At 42.3% G+C, this 21568-nt stretch overlaps 1 protein-coding gene across 13 annotated transcripts in view; it reads left to right on the plus strand.

Annotated features, from left to right (window-relative positions):
- Positions 1-21568, plus strand: part of CCDC182 (coiled-coil domain containing 182) — a 132593-nt gene that overhangs the window by 75964 nt on the left and 35061 nt on the right. For 12 of the 13 annotated variants that reach the window (XR_003996984.1, XR_003996982.1, XR_003996983.1 and 9 more), the window contains one exon: positions 19959-20054. The gene's annotated coding sequence lies outside the window, so the exon portion shown is untranslated. Of the gene's footprint in view, positions 1-12158; positions 12198-13637; positions 13781-19958; positions 20055-21568 lie in introns of all 13 variants that reach the window. The other variant, XM_030536758.1, reaches the window with a different exon arrangement.

Consider the following 21568-nt stretch of genomic DNA (forward strand, 5'->3'; position numbering starts at 1 on the left):
CAACATGACTTGCTCGTCAACACATCAAATCAGCTGCCTCAGTGGTGGATTTAAACGTCCCCTCTGTGTCAGCAGAGACCATATGGACTTCATTAAGAGTACAATAGCCTTAAAGATGCAGTCCCCCTTTTTAGTGATAATTTAAGGGTCATTACGTGCTATGGAATGTACAGAATAGTGCACTTGAAATAGTCTAAAGAGCTTTCACATTCGTGTGCCGGGGTGTGTTTTATACAGGTTTCTATTCCAAAGTCTGTTTAAAATTTCTGAGCCTATGTTGCACTACGGTGTGAAGCCAGGACCTTTTGAATTTACTTGCATCAGTGGTAATGCTTTAAAACCTGTATATATGTATGCGCACATGTGTATAGGTATTTAGTTTTTGTTGTTTTTCCTATTGACAGCGAATAGGAAGAAAAGTGACAAGTTTTGAAATATGCAATTGTTTGTTCATCGTCTTGGATTGTAAAGGGATGTGTGTGTAAAGATTAAAGCTGGTCAAAGGATTTTTTTGGGACCAGCTTTTTTGGTCACAATATGAAGTTTTGTGAAAATAGTTCATTTTCAACATAAACATTTTTATTTTCATCAAAATGATGTGTGTGAAAATAGCAAATTTCCCAGCCACCTTTAGTAAAGATGTTATAGTAGTCTTAGTGCAGTTGAATTGGATTTTCTGCTTGACTTCTAGGTTTTAGCCTCTCTGCCATTTTAAGTTGCATTGGGAAGCCACTTTGTAGTACATTGGCCTTTCAAACTGTTGTTTGGGTTATAAACACAGATGATTTTTTTTTTAAGAAGAAAAAACATCTTTCCCTGCATTGGAGGACTGTAGAGCTAAAAGAAACACCTGTGCTGTTTGTATTTTCTTTTTGGCAAGAAATAGTTTAAAAATCATGTAGGGTCTAATGAACAGAGGCGTGACCTGGAAATAAGGACACTCAGCTTCTATTTATGGCTCTGCCACTGTTTCTCTGTGATGCCATGGCCAAATCACTTAATCCTTCTGCCTCTATTTCCCATGTGTAAAGTGGGCATGGTAGTACTGCTCCAAAGATGTCTCCTGAGGCTTATCACTAATAGCTCTTTGTAAAGCCATTGAACTCCCACAGTTGAAATGCACTATACAAGTGCAAAGTATCATTCAAAATGGAATCTTGCAGGGGGGCTAGACTTCAAAAGACACTAAGCTCTTTAGGTGTTTTCAGATGGCCAGGATATTGTCTGGGCATTCTGATAGCTGGGAAGTGGGTTCAGCTGTGGATCTTGTGGAGTGGGAAGGAGCCGGTAGCTGAGAGGGACAGAGAGGTTTGCGGCCCTTCCAGGATGTTCCTGCTATTTTTTTTTACTAGTTCTACATGCCCTGGTAGTTGCACACGTTTATTTACTAGTGGGTCCAGGCACATGACTGCATTTTCTCTGTAATTTATTAAATGAAGCCTGCCGTAGCTTTTTAATTGTCCTTTAATTAAAGCCTCTCTAATTAGGCCATCCAGTTGTTTGGAAAGGGAATTAGGGTATGATCACTAGTATTGTACTAAAGAGAATATTCAAATAGCTATAGCACCACATTTTAATCACCTGAGTTACCCCACCACAGGACTGAAGTGTCCCCAAGTTGGTTGTGATTTTTGTTCGTTTGTTGCCATTTTATTAACATAGAGAGGCGATCTGTGATTATATTTGGGCCTGAATTAGCAGAATACCAGTACCATTGTGAGACCAAAATCCTATTTCCCCCTTTGAGCAGAAGTATCCCATGTTTGTTTCTACTGAAGTAAAGTTTATCTGATTTCTCAGGAGTAATAAAATGTCATCTGCAGGGAGCTTTGTGTGCCCTTAAAGCACACTGACTGTCCTTGATCCTGATGGATAGTAATCGTCAATGGTTCCAGTGAAGCAGAGAGAGAACACAAAACAGCAGACCTGGTCTGTGTCACTGGTTACTTCTCTTTCTCCATGATAGCCTGATTTTACCCACTGACTTAATGAGACATAGCATGGTTACAGAATTCTCCGTGAGACCAGAAAGCAAACCTGAGGAAATGTTAACAGTGTCTGAGAACCTAATGGTGTCACTTCTGGAAAGAAGATGAATGAAACCTTGTCAGTCTTCGGGGATGATGCCAAAAAAAGCCATGTCAATGCAGAGTCGACTGGGACAACCTCAGACTGAAACTAACCAAGCTGCTAGTCTATGGCAGGAAAACAAAGGACATACAACAATGGTAAGAGACGAGTTGTAATTGTTACCCTGCATAGAGTACCCACAGCTGTGAATGACAGTTCCACGTGTAGAATTTGCCTTTAAGCACTGCCCAGTGAGAAAATTCTAACCTAGGACTGAATAGCATCCTTTATTCATCAGAGCTGTGCCTGAGTTTTGCAGACTGTATTGTCTTCATATAGCATTTGTGCCAAGGGTGAAAATAAAGCTTACACACTGGGAATATAACTATAATGTCCAGTGACACTTGGATCATGCTGCAAACTCCAGAGTTGGACCAGCTTCCACTGAAATGTGATTTAGAGATCCCCATGACGAATTTTATGCAGATCTGGGGCCAGGTCATGGGTATTGCATTTTAAAAAAATTGAAGAGGCTTAGGTGGTTGATGCCAAACCTGCTGAAACTCTGAGTTACCATCTGAGTTTCACTCAAACCTGAAATAGAAACTCCAAGGACAGAGGAATGTGAACCCAGGTGGATCAAACATGGAGAAACATTCATATGAATTCTGTCCAGTGGGACTCCCGCATTTCTCTCCAAGCTAGAGCTGGGACTACATCCAAGTCTGGGCTCTGAGCTCTTCAAGCCCACTCAGCTGGGTGGATTGATATCAGAGTATCTGATCCAGACCCCCTCAAACTGGGGTAAGTTCAGATTGAGATCTGAACTTCATGTCTTGTGTCTATTGCTCTTTGGGCTGATCTAGACCATCTGAACAAAGAGGTGTTAGAAGGTGCCGCTTGTGCGTATTCATGAATCGTTACCTACTGAAACTGGCTTTGTGTGCAGTGTATTCCAGCTATGAAGTTGAAAGGCGAGTGAATTGTCCTGCCCTTGTGATTCTTGCTTAGTATTCTCCTTTATTCACCCCCCCCCCCACTCTCCTGCAAAGTAAGTCCTTCTTCCCTCAAACAGCTTCTATTGTATGGCAGAGCAAGCAAAAATGATGTGTTAAATACAGCTTAGACTGAAGCTCTGAATCAAATCAATTCTTTTTTGATTCCCTGAGCTTTTGAATTTTCAGCCCTGCTGAAGGTTTGTTAGCCGAAGAATAGGGCTGAAGGAGCAATCCCTTTGTATCACTATTGACTCAATTATTTTGCCTCTTGATTTTCTATGAAACGGGCCAGAATGCCGGGCTGATGCGCTGATTGCTAATGGCAGAGCATTGTTAAGCGTCATGTTTGAAGGCTCTAAGTGGAATACCTTCATCGTTTTAGCATTGGCTGCATTTCGGGGCCTAGTTTTATTTTGATTGATACAAACTGTAATGCACAGAAGGATGTGCAGGACAAGCTTTTAACCATGAGCTGCAAGAAATAAACACTGCTACGTTGTAAGCTGGTATCACAATGAGAGGTCACATTTTGTCATTCCATGTCTGTGTTACATCGGTGACCTTACTTTGTTTGACTTAGTTGCGCTAATATGCCCAAAGTCACATGACACTCCAAAGAGCCAATGAGCTTAATCTCCAAAGTGTATCTGATCAATAAATCCAGCACAGGGTATTCCGCAGAGGTTGCATTTACACAATGTCATTGGCTATCAATACTGACAGATGTGTGCATGTTCTTAATATTGAAGTATGCTGTCAGTTACAGAATTAGTAATGCTACAGCTGCTGCCTCTGCTGAATGGTCCTAGTGATCTACTCAGTTCAATGGCAACTTTGCCATTAAGCCGCAAGCTTGATGGATGTGGGCCTCCTACTGACAAAGCTGCATAGGATGCCACTGGGTGCCAGTTTCCTCACATGGTGCCTGATTCTGCAAGGGGCTGCGTGCCCTCATTGAGTACTTCATGGTGGATGATCATCTATACACAGTGCTTCCAAAATACAAAGTATTTATACACAAAGTTGGGAACCCCAAAGCAGTAAGTGTTCAGTAGGGACAGGTGATATAGTGCTCTTAGACTGTTTGGAGATTAAAAATAGTTCTTCAAACTGGATTGCTGGGAAAAGCTGGGGAGAAAGAGAGTGCATTTAGTTGCTGGAATAAAATGTCTTTGGTTTAAGCTTCAGTCTATATATCCAGCGGCATATGGAGTGTACATACATGAGCCGGTGTTATAGCTTTGTGTTCCCAAAAATTTAATGGTGTCAAGTTCAAACTGCCTGGCCCCAGGGTGCACACTCTACTTCACAGCGATTGCAGAATGAAGGAGCAAGGATGTTGTTATAAACCCCCATGGGGACTACTGGGAATCCGGTGCAGTCTATTAAAATAGGGTAACTGAATCAGAAGTTCAAGCCTGATGGGAAGGGGAGAAGGACTGCATTACAAAACCAGTCATTAAAAGCCAGGTGCTTTTAAACAGCAAATCTGTTAAGAAAATGCTAGTCTTAGGAGTCTGTGTACTGTACCATAAGTGCTTGGGTTTCCACGATCCCTTTTTCCCTTCAGATACTGTCCCTTCCCCTGTTGTTTTCTCAAGTCTTCCCCTAATGTTTGCCCAGGACATTCTCCCTTTATTTAGGTCCAGTTCTACCCTTAGGTAGGCACCAACAGTTCCCACCAAAATCGACAGGAGTTGCATGCTCATATCTGAGGGCCTTATAACATTAATATATTGCTATAAGAGTACACACCACTTCTACAACAGAAAACTGGGAGGCAGCTTGGTCCACTGGACTACATGTGGGATGACAAGATAGAACCTGGAAGCTTCTAATCTCTGCCTCTACCACCCACTCACTGCATAGCCTTGGTCAAGTCACTTAAACTCCATCAGCAAAAATGGATAAAGGAGAGCACAAGTCACAAAAATTTGGGGCAGTTCAGACCTGGGGATTTGGCTCAGACCCTCTGTTTAAAAGTGAGTGAGTAGTGTTCTCTTCATTTTGCATTGTTGTCAGTGAAGTAAGGTGTGGAAAGTCCTTTGGCTCCTTGGATGAAAGATGCTGTAGAAGAACAAAATATTTGTATAATGCTTTGAAGATGTGAAACCCTATACAAATGCTAAGCATTTTATTATGGGGCGGAGGGGGTGTCCTCAGACATACTGCAGATAAGAAAAAGCCTAAATACTTTCCTCTATTTATTAGTATTACTGTTGTTTATATTAAATCAGTGCTCCCAAAATGTTAGGTGCTGTCTAGAAGTAGAAGACGACACAACCTCTGCCCAGAAGAGCTTACCATCTAACTGAACAAAATTGAGAGTAGGTTGCTGATTTAATATTTTAGCACCTGGTGAGTAGAAAATATAACTACAACCCTGGAGTATTAAGTTATGCTGAAGAGGGATGTTTAGGAAAAATGTCTGGAGGATTTTTAGCACGTAGTTACTGAGCTTTCTTAGAATAGAGAGTCCTTAGTCTTCCAACAGTGTACACAATAGACTGCAAGAGCTATAAGAGTATCACTATATTAAGGAATCGCTATAATTGATTGTGCCCATACCACGGTGATTAATGAAGCCTCTCCATGTAGTGCGCACTGACACTGCACTGGGAAACGTGGGACCTGTACACTTCAATCCAGGCTGTGCAGGTGCTCCAAAAATCTGTGGATTTGCAGGAGTAGATCTTAAATTTGACACTAAAGTGTAATTAAGACACACTGTGTTCTGGTGGTTAGGGCACTGGACGGGGACTTGAGAGAGCTGGAGTCTGTTTCCTCTGCTGACCTGCTGGCCTCTCCTGTGCCTCTGTTTCCCCTCCCATACTTATTCTGCCTCGCGTACTTAGATTATAAAGGATAAGTGGCGGAGACTCTTGCTATGCATCTGTACAACACCTAGCAAGACAAGAGCCCCACTGTGCTTGAGGCCTCTTTGCATTACAGTAATGCCAATAATGCGTGATACCCTGACTCTGTTGAAATCAGCGGGGCCAGGATTCACCCAGTATGTCTGTGTCCTCCATGTTGAGAAACCTGCGTCAGTTACTTGCACCATAGCCAACAGAGGGTACTAAGGAAAACACCAGCGAGAGGCTTTTGCCTTGATCTGGATGAGTGATTTTCATCTATTAGTGAGAGAGCGTAAAGCAGAGGCTAGAAGACTGACTTGTGGGGGAAAGGTGAAGCCTTACACCTCCAGAATATTGCTGTCACCCAGAAAATCATTAAAAAAAACCTCACTGGGAGGTAGCCGTTTTTAATTTAGCATAATGTTATGGGAACGGAAACAGCTTACTTAAAAATATTACCAGTCTGAAGGTGTGATCTCCATGTCTCTGTCCTGACCCTTTTATATACTGTCCCACCACAATTAAGTACTATCACAGAGGTGAAAGTTGATCTCTTAAACATTTAACACACAATACACATGGGTTGCCACGGGGACACTGAAAAATACCCACTAGCCACTTCCAACCAGCTGCTTCTGGATGGCACTGGAGATAGAAATGAGAGATGTGGCTGGGATTCTCAAAGGAGATCGAGGTGTAGGGGCTCACAACTCATTTAGGCCTTTTTGCAATTCCCAGCCTGTATGATGGAGCATTTGAAGACCCTCGTCTTGCAAACTGCTCCACATGACTGGTCCCCTGTTGAAGTCAGTAGAACTGGGATCTGTCTGTACAGAGCATCTGTTCAGATTGGGGTTTCATGTTACACAGATCTGATTTGTAACGAAGGTGGAATTGTACATTGCTGTTTCTGCTTCTTTCTTCATTGATTTCTTAACTCCCTGCCCACATTCAGAACAGCCGAGCACATTTTTGTTTCTTGGATTTTATAGCATGCTGAGCATTCTTGATGTAAATCTGTCTGTTCCATAGCAAAATGTTACAGTTGCCAGTTTAAAAACAAACAAGCAACAAGATGCTGCTTTTTGTGAAGATTTTCTGGTAGAAATCCTTGCAGGAGATGGGGGAAACTTTTTTTACAAGTTGGGAGAGGGGAGTTAAACAAAATTCTTTGTAGTTTTAACAAACACAGCTGAGATCCCAGATTCTCAATGAAATACGTGTACAGACTGAAAATCGATGAATGTTAAAACGAAATGCATTCCTCCTTTACTTGCCTGCAGAGACTCTCAGCTCAGGATTCTGTGTTTGCCTGTTACCGAGAACATCACCAATATCTAAAGCCATGTAAGGAATGTATTAGTGACGATAGCTGCTCCTACAGAAACACAGGGGCCTGAGGACCTGAACTTGGCTTTTTGGCAGGAACTGAAATGCTTTTCACGTTTTTTTAAGACCATGCTATGTGTAAAATTGATCATCTGATGCACTCATTTCTTAGTACTATCACTTACCCTGGCTCTAAGCTTTCTAAACTAAATGTCATAGGGGGCTGGGACCTGTAAATAAAGTAGGTCCGTCTCTCCTGTGCCAGGACAGGTGCTCCTGTTTGGCCAGTTAAGAGGACAGGACAGCACCTCTGGGCTTTATAGAATCAGGGAGAGACCTAGTGAGTTCCAGTGTGTCAGAGTAGCCTGGTTCTGCCAGGAAGGGTAGGTGAGAGCTGCTGGAGACTAGAGGGATCGGAGGAGGTCCTGGAAAGAAGCAGGAGGTGTTGCTTGGGGAGTTGGGGGAAAACTGAAGGCCAGGAAAGCAGCAGAGAGGCTGTGGGGAGGTCCCTGTTGGAAGAGCAGAGCTGCACTCCAGTTGGAAGGGCTGGGTCAGCAGTCCTGGTACATGGACAGGGGAGGACACAGAGTCCCAGCCTGATTGAAGGCTGCTGTGTGGCATGTGGGGCATCGAGGGATGAGACGTCTTGAGTTTTAATGACTGCTTGGACTGGGCTGAGAAATGGACTACGTGTTTGGGACCTCTGTTGCGGACTATTTGGACTATGTTGTAATAAACCAGCTCCCAAGAGGGGTAGTACGGAGACAAGAAAACCTGAATTGAAGCTATTGGGTCACTGGAGAGGGGAAACTGAGGGAGCTCTGGTGACGCTGTGGCTTTCTGACAGAGTAATCCAGTCGGGATGGCTCTATGATACTATGATGCACAGGCTAGGACAGTCATTGGGACAGCTAAGGGCCAGAGCAGGTGTGTGTGAGGAGCAGGAAATCGGTTGCTCTCTGCAGCTTCTGAACTGAATGTTCATGGCAATGTAGAAAGTCGGACATGCAAGCAGGCTGTCTGAAGCAGGGCTGCCCAGAGGATTCAGGGGGCCCGGGGCAAAGCAATTTCGGGGGCCCCTTCCAAAAAAAAAAGTTGCAATATTATAGAATACTATATGCTCGTGGGGGCCCCTGTGGGGCCCGAGGCCTGGGGCAAATTGCCCCACTTGCTCCCAGCCTCTGGGCGGCTCTGGTCTGAAGCCATATTACCTGCTGCTCTTATCCCACAGGCTAAGCATTGTAGGGCTGGGTCAGCACTTGGGTGGAAGAGCTCTGAAGGTTCTGTAGGTGGTATTGGTGATGCTGTCCTCTGTGTTCAGTCCTGACCTAGGATATCTGTGTTGCTATGGCTATCCTCTTTCAGATAAGGCACAAAACAGAGCTTTTCCCTGCCTGAGTTATTGACGACTCCCTGGTACTTTGAACAGTAGAAAAGGAGTTCTGGTCAACTTCCAGTTCAGGTGATTACATTCTGCCTCCCTAAATTACATCAGTAGATTCTGTTAGTTATGCTGGTGGGTCTTCACTTGCTTTCCTAAACTATTTTGGAGAGCAGCTGTGTGCTGTTAAACATTTACTCAGTTTTGTTCTAGAGCAGTAAATGAAATGGATATCTGTGTTTATAAAAGTCTGTGTCCCTTTTGGGTATAAAATGTGCTAAAATGAATGTAAAATCATCAAGATGAGTGGATGAATTTCTCTTGCCTCATGCTTCTCAGATGCTTGGGAAATTGTATCCCGGCTTTCATCCAGTCCGTGTGCGCACGCGGAGGGATGGTATTCCAATTTGTCCATGCTTTGTGGTAATACAAACAAAAAGAGAGCGAGAGAAAGAACTGTCTACAGAACAGCCTGCCAAGAAGGAGAAGCATTGCAGGGTAAATTTAGCCTTCTATTTCAGTAACACTTGAAAACACCTTCAGTGCAGCGTTGTCAGGGTGAAAAAACAAAAATCAATATGAAATGATGATTTTGATTGGACCCATTTTCAAAGCTGTCAGGAGTTGCAAGTGAAGTGGAGTAACCAGCACGGAAAAACACTTTTATTCAGCCTCTTAAAGGGTCCCGCTTTCTGCAAGATGCAACTGTTTTTCAAGATGGAAGTGGAGGGTGGAGAAAACGTTAATCTAAGTGAAAGGATTTAAAAAAAAAAGTTTTCCCCCCAATCATCCTTTTTAAAAAAAATAAATGAAATGAAAAGCTGCATCTCCCCAAAGCCATGTCAGTTTAAATGACATAGCACGGCAGTTGTTGACTGCCTGGCCCAGCTTGGAGGCAGTAGGCAATGCAGTGAGGAAAACATGGTATTAACAAAGTTGTTGTCTTACAGTGGTGTATTTCTCCACCCCTCACCCCCCCCCGCCCAACTTCAAGGCTGCCTAGTGCTTTCAAACCTTGGCATTGCCAAGATCACTTGGCTACAAGGTATAAACCTATCCCACGGAACAGGTAGTTTGGGAAGATTTCATTGTACAGTTAGAAGTGTTGCCAAATAGATGAGCTCAGAATCCATGGGGTCAGCATTCCTCAGCGGGGTTACATGTCTGGAAACTACAGGAGTACTTATCCCGAGGGCAGGCTAGACATCTGGAGTATTGAGCCAAATGGAAGCTTAGAGACTTTAACTGAGTAGACCTAGCCATTCTGAGACAAGGGCAGATGTATTAACTTTAAAAGAAACCAGGCTTAGTTTATCCAGTTTGACAAACCATACAGTACATCTTTTTAAAATTACAGTGGTGTCAGAAACAGCAGCAACTGCCTCTTTGACACTTTCCTATTTTCCAATAGAGATGCAGACTTCAGTGCCCTTGTCAGATTGGTTATCAAGTAGTTTTAAAGAATCAAATAAACCTAGTATTGGTTTCTCACCGTGGCAACCTTGAGTTAAGTCTGAACATGTTATCTTCTGACGAGCAAAATTGCCATAGTTTATCATTAAAATTATTCCCTACCCCATTGTATATCAGTACAAGGCAGGCATGATGAAGAAAAGAGGGGCAGAGGGAATCTCTCTGTAGGTTGTTATTCATATAGAATGAGAGATAGTAGGTTTAGAGCAATGGGAATGTGAATGTTCTTGATGCTCAAGTCAGTCAGGACAAAATGTTTTTCAGCTGAGAACATGCATGCACCAACACATGCAAAGTGCTACTTCTGGTTGAGTAGCATCTTCTTCCTATGTGATGAGTAAACGAAGCAATTAAGGGCCTCCACTTTTTTTTTTAACCAATTATATCCCAGAAGAAATCTCTACTAATTTTAAATATTGGATTTCCATCTAGTCAGTGCTACCTCTCTCTTTCTGCAGTAACAGTCTAACTCTTATAAACCCTGACAGGAGTCCCCAACACGGTGCCTGCAGGCACCATGGTGCCCGCCGGGGCATCTAAGTGTGCCCACGTACTGGCCGGCAGATGAGCATCTGCCAAAATGCCGCCGACAAGCTGCGTCATCCAGAGGTGTCGCCGCCGATTTTCTGCAGTATTTTGACAGCGATGCCTCTAGATGACGCTGCTTGTTGGCGGCATTTCGGCGGCGACGCCTATTGACGTTGCTGCTTGTAGGTGGAATTTCGGCGGATGCTCATCCGCCACTACGGTCCTCTGTGGCTCGTTGTCTGGTGCCCTCTAGATGAAAAAGGTTGGGGACCACTGATCTATGCATTAGCTAGGACAGTGGGTCTCAACCTTTCCAGACTACTGTTCCCCTTTTAAGAGTCTGGTATGTCTTGTGTACCCCTAAGTTTCACCTCACTTAAAAACTACTTGCTTACAAAATCAGATATAACAATACAAAAGTGTCACAGTACACTCTTACTGAAAGATTGCTAACTCTCATTTTTGCCATATAATAAAATAAAGAATTTGAATATAAAGATTGTGCTTACATTTCAGTATATAGAACAGTATAAACAAGTCATTGTCTGTATGAAATGTTAATTTGCATTGACTTCGCTGGGGCTTTTCAGTAGCTTGTTGTAAAACTAGGCAAATATCTAGATGAGTTGGTGTATCCCCTGGAAGACCTCTGAGTACCCCCAAGGATACGTGTACCTCTGTTTCAGAACAACTGCCATAGGAGATTGAATTGTAACATTGTTGGCCACCTGTAATTCTTCAGTTACTACTGAGCTGTATAACATGGCCTTTCGGAACTTGACAGTGATGGTGGGCATGGACTGTGGATCCTCCTGCCTGGAGAAACACAGGCCCCTAGCTCTTGAACAAAAGGAGACTCGCCCTTATCAATTAACAGTATAGGGCAAAATGATGCAAAGGGAAGCAGTTTTGATTCCATCCAGCAGCAAGCAGTGGTACACACGTGCATGATCAGGTCCTTCCCGTAGTAGGACATAATGCTTCCTCTCCATTACAGCAATACAGGCTCAACTGGATGAATAAATTACTTAGGATCACCCTTTTTTAATATATGTACTGCAGGGGACTAAGAGAGGGAAGGAAATAATATAGCAACTAAATAAAATTATTTGCACTAAACTTGCAAGCTAATTAAAAATCTTTATTGTCAGGGTTATAGTTTACTTAAAGAAACCACAACAGTCCCAGAAGAGATTTACTGTCCTACGTGAAAGAGGAAGCAGGAAAGACAAGGAAGAAAAAAAGGGTGGTTTAATGGCATGAATCTGGAGGTTATTTGAGTCCAACATAAAGCGAAGCCATAGAAAAGAATAAAAGCTCTGGCTGGTAAAACGCAAAATGGAAATGATTAGGGCTAAGGGAATTTGCAGAGCAAGTGATCAAAGACACTTGCAGAACTGCTGATTATTTGCGTAAATCAGAAGCAGACAGAATCAGTTGGTCCACTGGGCAGTTGGGGAGCCATGGGAGCCATGAAGGACACTTACATTTCAGAGAAATTAAATGACTTTTTCTCTGTAGGACAAAAGAAGGCACGTTCTTTCCAAGCAGTCTACTCAGGTGAGTAGTCCCAATGACACGACTTTAAGGGTTTGCGAGGTTTGGTCTGTAAATGCTCATCAAAATATTGGACCTAAGCAAATAGACTAATGTTTAGTGATTATCCATCTATATCCAGGTAAGCTGGCTAGAGCTCTCTGAACTCCTATCTTATCCTTATCTCATATCTTACTGGGAGTTACGCTGGGGGACCAATTTGACCCACTAAAATGCTGAATGTAAACCCTATGAAGAAAAGCAATGAACAGAGACCAACTACTGTAATCTTTATTCTGACTGTTAGAATATTCTCCCCCCCTCCATGTTTATTTAAACTACATTTGATTGCATACTTGGTATGTGAGAGCTCTTTCGGTTTCATTCACTGCTGTGTTTTTAAATAAGTGGAAAATAAAAGATTAAATGCTCATGTGAATCAAGACACCAAGGTGCCCCATAGTGACTGCAGAGATAATCGCCCCAAATTAACTAGACAATATCCACATAAACACTAAAACCTTTTAAATTATAGGGAGATGAGGGGGAGTCGTTTATTACACCTTCAGCATTAATGAATATTTCACGTATGGGTAACAGCATGGCAAGCATACTGGGCCTGTTACATCTGTGAAATGATGAATATTGGTAACAGTGTCATTTTCTATTTAGAAAACAATGAGTAAAGGATTTCATTATAAAGGTTAAAAATAGACACTATATTTATGGTTCCAGGGACTTGATGCCTACGTCAATGTGCATAAACAAAGCCAAGCGAATATATTTTCACGCAGAGAAGGAGGGGGGAGAGCTGTAATACTGAAGAACTTAACAGCTTTACGATAAATCTTCAGGAAACTCAAACAGCCATTAATGTTTGTAGACATTTTAAGTGATGATTTCATAATCACTCCAATATATCTGTGGCTTGCTATAGATGAGGGTCGTTTGGTTAATGTACGTTTCAGTCTTCATTGCCTTTTAACTAGTTTTTAATCAGTAATTATTACCGAGCTGGAATGGTATGCATACTCCTTTTTGCTCTCTCCCCGGAAGAGTGCCAGTCAATATGTCATGTCAATTAGTGTGCGATGCGTGGGCTGGCAGGAAGCGCTAGAACCATTGCTGGCAAAGGGCAGCTGGATAACTAGCCTGTCTGATCAGCTTCACAAAAAATCTCCCCCCAACATCACCATTTCAGTAATCAGGGTGTTTGGGGATACAGAGCCACAGTGACTCTAGATTACATAAAGAAAGGAAAATCTATGGAGATGAGTTTATTTGCAGCTAAGTGTTGTCAAATTCTGTTGAAGGAAAGGTGCAGACATAATGTTGCCCGCTGCTTTCTGGTTCTTCTGGCTTGTTTTAGTAGAATGAGTGGGGTTTAAAAATGTGTTAGCTAGTCACAGACCTCCCCCTCCCAAGCTTGCCTGGGTAAAACTAGTGGACAATTGTTTTGCACAGAAAAAATGGCATTTAGTCAGAGAAGGCATTAGTCGGAGAAGAGATTCAGTGGCACGTCAATGGTGGTGTGCCCAATATGACAAATGGAATTGCATCACAACTGACAACCAGTATTTCTGCAAGATCTAAACTTCTACATTCAGGTAACCTTAAAAATTCTGTTTTATCTTTTAATATCGACATCTGGTAACTCCCATTTTAATCTTACAGGTTGTATGTCTCCTTTGTAAATGGGTAGCATGCACTCTTGGCCTTTTATATTTAGGCTGGGCTGCGAGAGAGCTTATGCCACAGTCCAAGTGGTCCTTCTTGGCTATTCGTTGCAATTATCCTTACCAAATTAGCGTATATTTTCTTAGTTTGATTCTGTAATCCAGTGGTTTTCAACCTGTGGTCTGCAGACTCCTGGGGGTCCACAGACTATATCTAAGGGGTCTGTGAAAGGTTGTCGTTCCCATAGAGCAGTGGTTTTCAACTTGTGGTCCGCAGACCCCTGGGAGTCTGCAGACTAAGATTTCTAAAGGGGTCTGCATCTCCATTCACAATTTTTAGGGGTCTGCAAATGAAAAAAGGTTGAAACCTGCAGCTGTAGTATGTTTAGCTAGCCATGGAGGGTGGTGACATCTAAAATGAGTAGGCAGGAGGACACACAGAACTGCTGGATGCCGGTGGTAAAATTAACAGTGCCTGACTTGCAGAGGTGCTAGGTATCCATAGCTCTCATCAACTTCAACTGGACTTTTGGAGGCTTAGTATCTCCTGAACATCAGGTCCTTAGTTTGTAAGGTCTGTGGGGCAGGCACTGTTTTGTTCTGTGTCTATTTTTAGTGCCTAGCAGAATGAGGGACTGGTCCATGATGGGGGCTCCTAGCAGCTAGCATAATAATAATATATGATACAGAACAGCATAGGCACTGTCTTGAGCAGTCTGCACTGTACAAAGCTCAGCTAGAGATACAAAGAGTGGAGGAGAGATCTGAGAGAAGTCTGCCTTGTACCTTTGCTGGGCTGAGCGTGTATATGAGTGGTTAGTGGATGGTTGGATGGTATTGTTGTATAACTGTATCCATGCTGCAGGAAACCTGTAACGAATTCTTATCTGTTCACCAGTGCATGGGCAGTCTTGAATCACATCCTCTGTTATATTTGGAAGAACTTTAGTTATAAAATGTTTTAAAGGTATTTGATCTTGTCAGCTCTTTAGCAACGGAGCCAGCATCTGTTACAATGGAAAGTTAACCTACGTGGTGGGCAACTTTTAACTATCTAAGCCCAGAAATGCTCTCATCTCCACCACTATGCTCATAACATTTGCAGGTGTGTTTTCAATAGAGACTTCAGCTGAGCTTTCCCTGCTCCTGTAGATTCTGATTAGAGGGAATGGAGTTTTTTGTACAAGGGGGAAAGGGAGTTGGTGCATTTTGTCAGGTGTTCTGTTTGTATCAGTGTCTCCTGCTAATCCTGTAGCTGTTTCCTCCATCTGTGAAAAGGGGAAGGATGTTATGTGCCCTCTTAAGAATACTTTTAGACTTTCCCCCTCTGAAGTGCCCCAAAGGATGAGTGCAGAAAAGTCTAGAATGGTTCTCCTGTGTGATAACCCTATTGAGGAGCTGCCCATTAATGAGAGATTGAGAATAAGGAATAAAGCACCCAGAGCCGCCTTCTAGGCGTTGAATAACATTTAGGTTTTAACAAAGAGAAAAGCAATTCCATTACACTATTGCAACTTCTACAAAATTGATATTAGCAATCCCATGTGATTGTTTGTTTTTTATTATTACTATTTTGTTGAATGTAGTGCTTATGAAAGGCACCAGGAGTCAAGGTTTTTGAAGGTAGGTGCCTAGAGGGATTTTTCAAAAGTACCTAAGTGCCTTTAAATGTCTGGCCCTGGGTTAACAACCCCAGAAAATAGGCCTGTGTTTATCCAGAGGGTAGGTACTATCCAGGCAGTGAGTGTACAAGCTTCAGCCCAGACCTGGAGAGAGAAGTGGGGCTTGTGGTTAAGGCACCAACCCCAAGTCAGATTATTGGAGTTCATTTCCCAGCTCTTCCACAGCCATCCTGTGTGACCATGCATAAGACTGCTCTGTGCCTCAGTTTACCATCTATAAAATTGAGACTGTGATTTTCTACGTCACAGGATAAGTTAGTGTCTGTGAGATATTTTGATACTACAGTGACATAGGCCATATAAGTACCTAAATGCACATTTCTAGGGATGAGGAGATAGTTTTCCTATGGACCACTTTAATCCTGGCTTCTCTGTGGAGGATGCTAATGAGGGTTCCTGATTGTACCAATTGTGATGTGGATGTCTGCCTATTAAGGCCAGGTCTATACTATAGCCTTCTGCTCACATGGCTAGGTTGGTCAGGGGTGTGAAGAGGCATGAGCCCTGACTGACTTGGCTGTATCGGCAGAAGCCCCTAGCATAGATGCAGCTATATGGACCAAACTGGACTCTCACCAGCAGAGTTTGTTTTGCTCCTGGGGGCGATCTAGTAAAAAGTAAAAAGTGCAGCTTTGTTGGTAAGAGTGCTTTGCTTGTACAGTACAGATGATTTTAGGCACTGAATTGAGATCACCAACTCATCTCGTACAGGCCAACAAACACCAATCGCATATTAGCAGCTTCAGTCACACTTGTCCTGTATTGTCGTGTTAGTGAACCAGAGTTAAAAGGTTTCAGATCTCATTGCCATCCCCTTCAGCCCGCTCTCCATTTCCTGTAGGATTTTTCAGATGCTACAGTCATACCAGCACTGATTTTTAGAAAGCAAAATAGTGAAACAGAATCAGACTCTGCATTACCTACGTATTCTCACTTGTTAGAAATGCTGTTAATGCCACATTATGTGCAAGATTAGCTTGTACATCACATATTTTTCCCTTTTGCTTGGCCTTGCAGTGATATCCTGCTTGATTGTTTCTGGCTTTTGCTAACATAGAAATGTGTGTGTAAGAGAGAACTGTTCAGTATGTAAGATGGGAGTTGAAAAGCGAGGCACATAAATCAAGCTTCATATAAGACCCAAAATCTGACCTACCTTTTTTCCTAGTTGCAAAGTCCATGTAACTTATAATGGGGCTGAGACCTCCAGGTGCTACCACATTACAAATAATTTAATAGTAGTAATTCTCAGAGCCATAATGAGTGCTTCCAAGATGCAGAGGTGATGGTTAGGTACTAGACCTGTCCCTGGGGATTATTCAGAGTATTTATCCCGGAATCTCCATTTCTATTACATTCATAGGTTACATTGAAAGAGAGCAGATGGAGTTGCATGCCTAAAGAAGGCAGAAATAGCTTGAGCAACGAAGACCTATTGTTGAACGCCCCCCGACCTCATTTTGTCCCTTGCACCCAAAAAAATCTCAAAACACACACAGTTTTTTGGAGATTAAAAAAATGTGACTCATTTTCATATTCCTGCCTGATTCTGGCTGGGGTTAGCTATTTCTAACCTGGCTAGGAGTGGAAAGTCTGTTGGGCTCAAGATTTGCAGCATAAATATTCTAGCCAAGTTTATGATCTGAATCTTTGCATGGTCCTGAATTACTTCCCAGCCCTGTTGTTCCTCCTGGGATGTATCTCTTTTCTTTGGTATATTCTAGCTATCATTTTATTTAATGAAAGGGCAGAGAAGTAGCTGGGTACCCATTTTGTACAATGTTATTGCTGTTTATGGATTATGTTTACAACTTGGGGCCCTCTTGGATTCTTGAGGGTGCAGTTCTGCTTTGACGGCCAACTTTTTCAGCTGATTTCGCTCCTCTTAGAATTGGCGGCTTGGGTGCCTCCCTTCTTGGGTACATCAGCCCGTTATTGACGCACACAATATGCGTTTGAATTACGAACAGGCAATGGAGAAAGCAGCAGCTGTGCGCACCCCTTGAGTGTTTTACGTGTTTAGACACATGCACAATACATCTGAATCCCATGGAAGTGAGCTACAGTGTTGGACAATGATCTGTGATCTGGCAGTCTGAAGCTGTGCATGGTGCGTAAGTGCTAGTCACTAGCACTAGGATGGAAGAGATGGATGAACTCCTCAGTACTAACATTAAATGTGGATTAAAAAAAAGAACTTAAAAAAAGAAAAGAAAAAAGAGAGCTAGTGAGAATCCTTATGGTGCTATTGCCATAATACACAAGAAACCAAATCTGTGAAAGATGACACAAACAGCTTTGGTACATAAAAAGGATCTGTTTACAGCAACATGTCTGTCAACACAAGAGGAAGCCCTCCTTCTGGCCTTTACAGATGGCTTTCCCAATACACAATAATACATTTACAAGACAACAAAAAAATACTGCTTTAAAATGTAAATAAGTGGCAGTTCTAGTGATTTAAATTGACTAACGGAGCAACTCCTTGTTTACAGAGATGCTAGGCAGGAATTCCTTCTAGGTCAAGGTTTTCATAAATAGACTACACAGGTTTCCATTAATATCACAAGTGCAGAGGATTCTGTCTGTGTATCTCTACAGCGCCACCTCCTGATTATGCACATAAGTGGGACACGTGTTTGCCCAAAGTTAGAGGTTTGGACGATTGGACAATTGCACATGCTCTGATAAGCTTAACATCACATACTGTCATCTATTGAGCAAGACATTCATGTCACACTCATTACTATGTTATCCAAGCAACGTTGCAGCCTCAGCCATTCAAAAATCATGGGTTTGGCTTAAAATACATGGACTATATATAAAAAAAGAAAAAGCTGGGTCCTTTTTCACTTCTGATTTTTGATGGTTTTAGCGTGCAGTTTCCAAGGTTTTGTTTGCAGGCATGAGGGCTAGAAATGTACTTTTTAAAAATTAAAACTGAAAATTCTAACACAATCACATGAATCCAGTAGCTGGGGCTTTAAGAAAAAACACAGATATTACAAGGCTCGCAATTAAATTGTGTGTGGTGGAAATGCTGAGTGCCCTATAAATATTAAAAGTATTGCAAACATGGAAATCTGTGTGGAGTTCTAATCTATCTGTGCAAATACTCTGGGTCTTATTCACTCTGCTGCAACCTGGGAAGGCTGTCAGCAGCAATAGTGGCACTCAAGCTGTCTGCAGACTTGGGGCCTTATCTAATGCTGAAATCAAAGAGGCCACTGTATTGGTTTCCTCTCAGTTGATATTCGGAAGGTAACCTTTGCAAGCAAAAGGGCTGGAACTGTAATAAAAAAAAAAGAAAGCTAAGATTCTGTGGAAGTTGATGGCACTTGCCTGGGAAAGCTGCCAACTCCCCATGGGTGAGTACGCAAGAGGATTTGTCAAGCCTGGCAAATAGCCTAATTATACAATTAACTGGTAGGCAATTGACCAGGGTAAAAACACAGGCAATCTGATAGGGTCAGATTAAGACTGTGAGATTTCTACTGCAGATGGGCAAAGTGAAGGGTTGGCTTTGCAAAATACAAAAAACAAAATTTGGGATGGTCTGGATCCAGGTCCCATTTTCTCTGTGTTAGACATGGGCCCTACTTCAGAGATGATATGGATCTAGTTATCTGAGTGTTCCAATATGGTGTCTCGGTTTGAGACTCCAGCACATCTCTACAGTGGGCCAAAGTCCAGTTTGGACTTGCCTCTACTCTGAACCACCAAAATTTGTTGAGGGGTGTGTCTGTGATAAATAGAACTAGTCTAGGACAATCTTTCATTCTTCTTTGCATAAGCAGATTGTGCAGTTAACCATTCCATTAGTGTATATCTTCTCCCTCCTACTCAACAGCCCAAACCCTAATGTTCTTTGCCCCCTACCCCACATCTGGCAGTAAAGCACTGGTCCCTTTAGAGTTAGTCTTAAACTACTCCGTGGCAGGTAAGTAGTATAGTGCCTTATGCCATACTGTTAAAAACATGTACAGAAATAAGCTTCTGTGCAGAAGATGGTAAACAAGGTGTTAGGGGGAAAAAAAACAAACTAAAAGCCCCTGCATATTTTTTGAGGTTGGAACTATATCTTCAAAAAAGATGTGTGTGCTGGTAAACTCTCTTTTTCAGTTGTTTTTAAAAAACCCCCAAAACAACCACTTAATGAGGCCAGACCTTTTCATGGGCATGCTCGGGTGACAGCAAGACAAAGCATCTGTGGGTTCACGGCAAAATAGCAGTGTCTGAGTGGCGCAGCTGCTGTTACCATAAAAGAAAACAAACCCAGGGCCCTTTGTACAAAGGGCTTTTCTTTTTGTAAAGTCTTGAATAAGTGCTTCCCTTTCAAGGGAGCATAGACAAAATGGCTTCAAGAAGATTTTTTTCATAGACATGGAAAATAAATTTCTTTCTTTTTTCTTTGGTTCTCTCTGCAGTCAAGAAATTAGCAAGAAATAGATTCAAGTCTTGGACACCAGCCTTCATCCTGTTGGATCCTTATCTGCAGCTAATTACAGTTCACTGCACTAGAGGTAAATAGCAGAGAAATCACTTTTATGCTGATTTAAAAATGAGCTCAAGTATTTATGCCCCTTTGCAGATGGCTAACTTATTACAAGCATCTCTCTGTTTACAGAACTTGACATTATCTTGTAACCAAAAAGCACATACCATGTGTTCTTTAGATTTAAAGGCTACTATAAATTCCTCATATGTTCATATATGTTTGAACACAGAATTAATATCCTTGTATGTTATCACTACAGTATTTGCCTGCTGAGATGAAAATCCAGGGTGATACATATCTAGGATCACTCATTGATGTTCATTGCAGTATGAATGGTGGGGTTTGGAGATATTATAGAGCCATGGGCAGGATGGAGGAGGGATAGCTTAGTGGTTTGAGCATTGGCCTGCTAAGCCCAGCGTTGTGAGTTCAATCCTTGAGGGAGGCATTTAGTGAACTGGGGTAAAAATCTGTCTGGGGATTAGTCCTGCTTTGAGCAGGGGTTGGACTAGATGACCTCCTGAGGTCCCTTCCAACCCTGATATTCTATAAATCTATGTTGCTGAACCTGTTCTGTCAAGAAATTTCAGTCTTCAGGGTTTCCAGTATCACCTTCGCAACAGCCAAATTCATTTAGCTGTAGAGGATGCAATAAAGATCTTTTTGACTCTGGCTGACAAGGTCTGTGGTTTAGAAGTAATATTATGGATGCCAACTGCAGTGATGACTTGTCCTCTCACATTGGCCACTACAAGGCTGCCAGATGATTGATTCTGTCATTACTAGACGCAGGCCAGAACTTTAGCACTTTGCCCAAAAGCCCCACTGACCCTGGGTCCAAATCTGAGCTTGGATTAGGCCAGTATCCAGGACCAGGTCATCTACGCTCACACTGAAGCCAATGGAATTAAAGCGAAGGCTGGAAAGGAGTGGGGGAAATGGTGAGAACTCTCCTCTTCGTATTTCAGTGTAGGCCCGAAATCTGTACTCATCTAGTCTGGATTTTAACCAGTGGTTTACAATGGAGATGAAAGGTTTCATATCCTATTGCCATTCGCCTGAGTGATCTCCTTCGTCAACATGTATGTGGTATTATGTAGATCACTGCTCTCTCAGATGTGTTTTTGCCAAGTACTACCTGGTTTGTTGGTTGTATGTTTTCAATCCATTTTGTGGGTTATGAGTGTGTCTCCTCCTAGGCCTGGTCTAAATGTAAGAAGTTTTACTGGCATAACTATGTTGAGAAAGGGTGTACTTTTAATTTTTTTTAAACTGGCATAGATACACTGGTAAAAGCCTTAGTGTAGATGCAGTTATACTGGTATGAGACACTTTATATCAGTATAGCTTAATTTACTGAACAGAAATAAGCTATACTGGTATAAGCCTTTTTTTTTTTTTAACTGTGTCTTCCCCGTGGAAGGGGAAGAGGGTTGCACTTTTAAACTATGCTGGCAGGGTTAAAACAGCAAACCTTTTGAGTATAGACAAGGCCTGATGCAAATGGTGGCAGGAGTCAGGGGGAAATCTGTTTTCCTA

This window comes from Gopherus evgoodei, chromosome 17 (genome assembly GCF_007399415.2).
Source record: "Gopherus evgoodei ecotype Sinaloan lineage chromosome 17, rGopEvg1_v1.p, whole genome shotgun sequence".
Lineage (NCBI taxonomy): Eukaryota > Metazoa > Chordata > Testudines > Testudinidae > Gopherus > Gopherus evgoodei.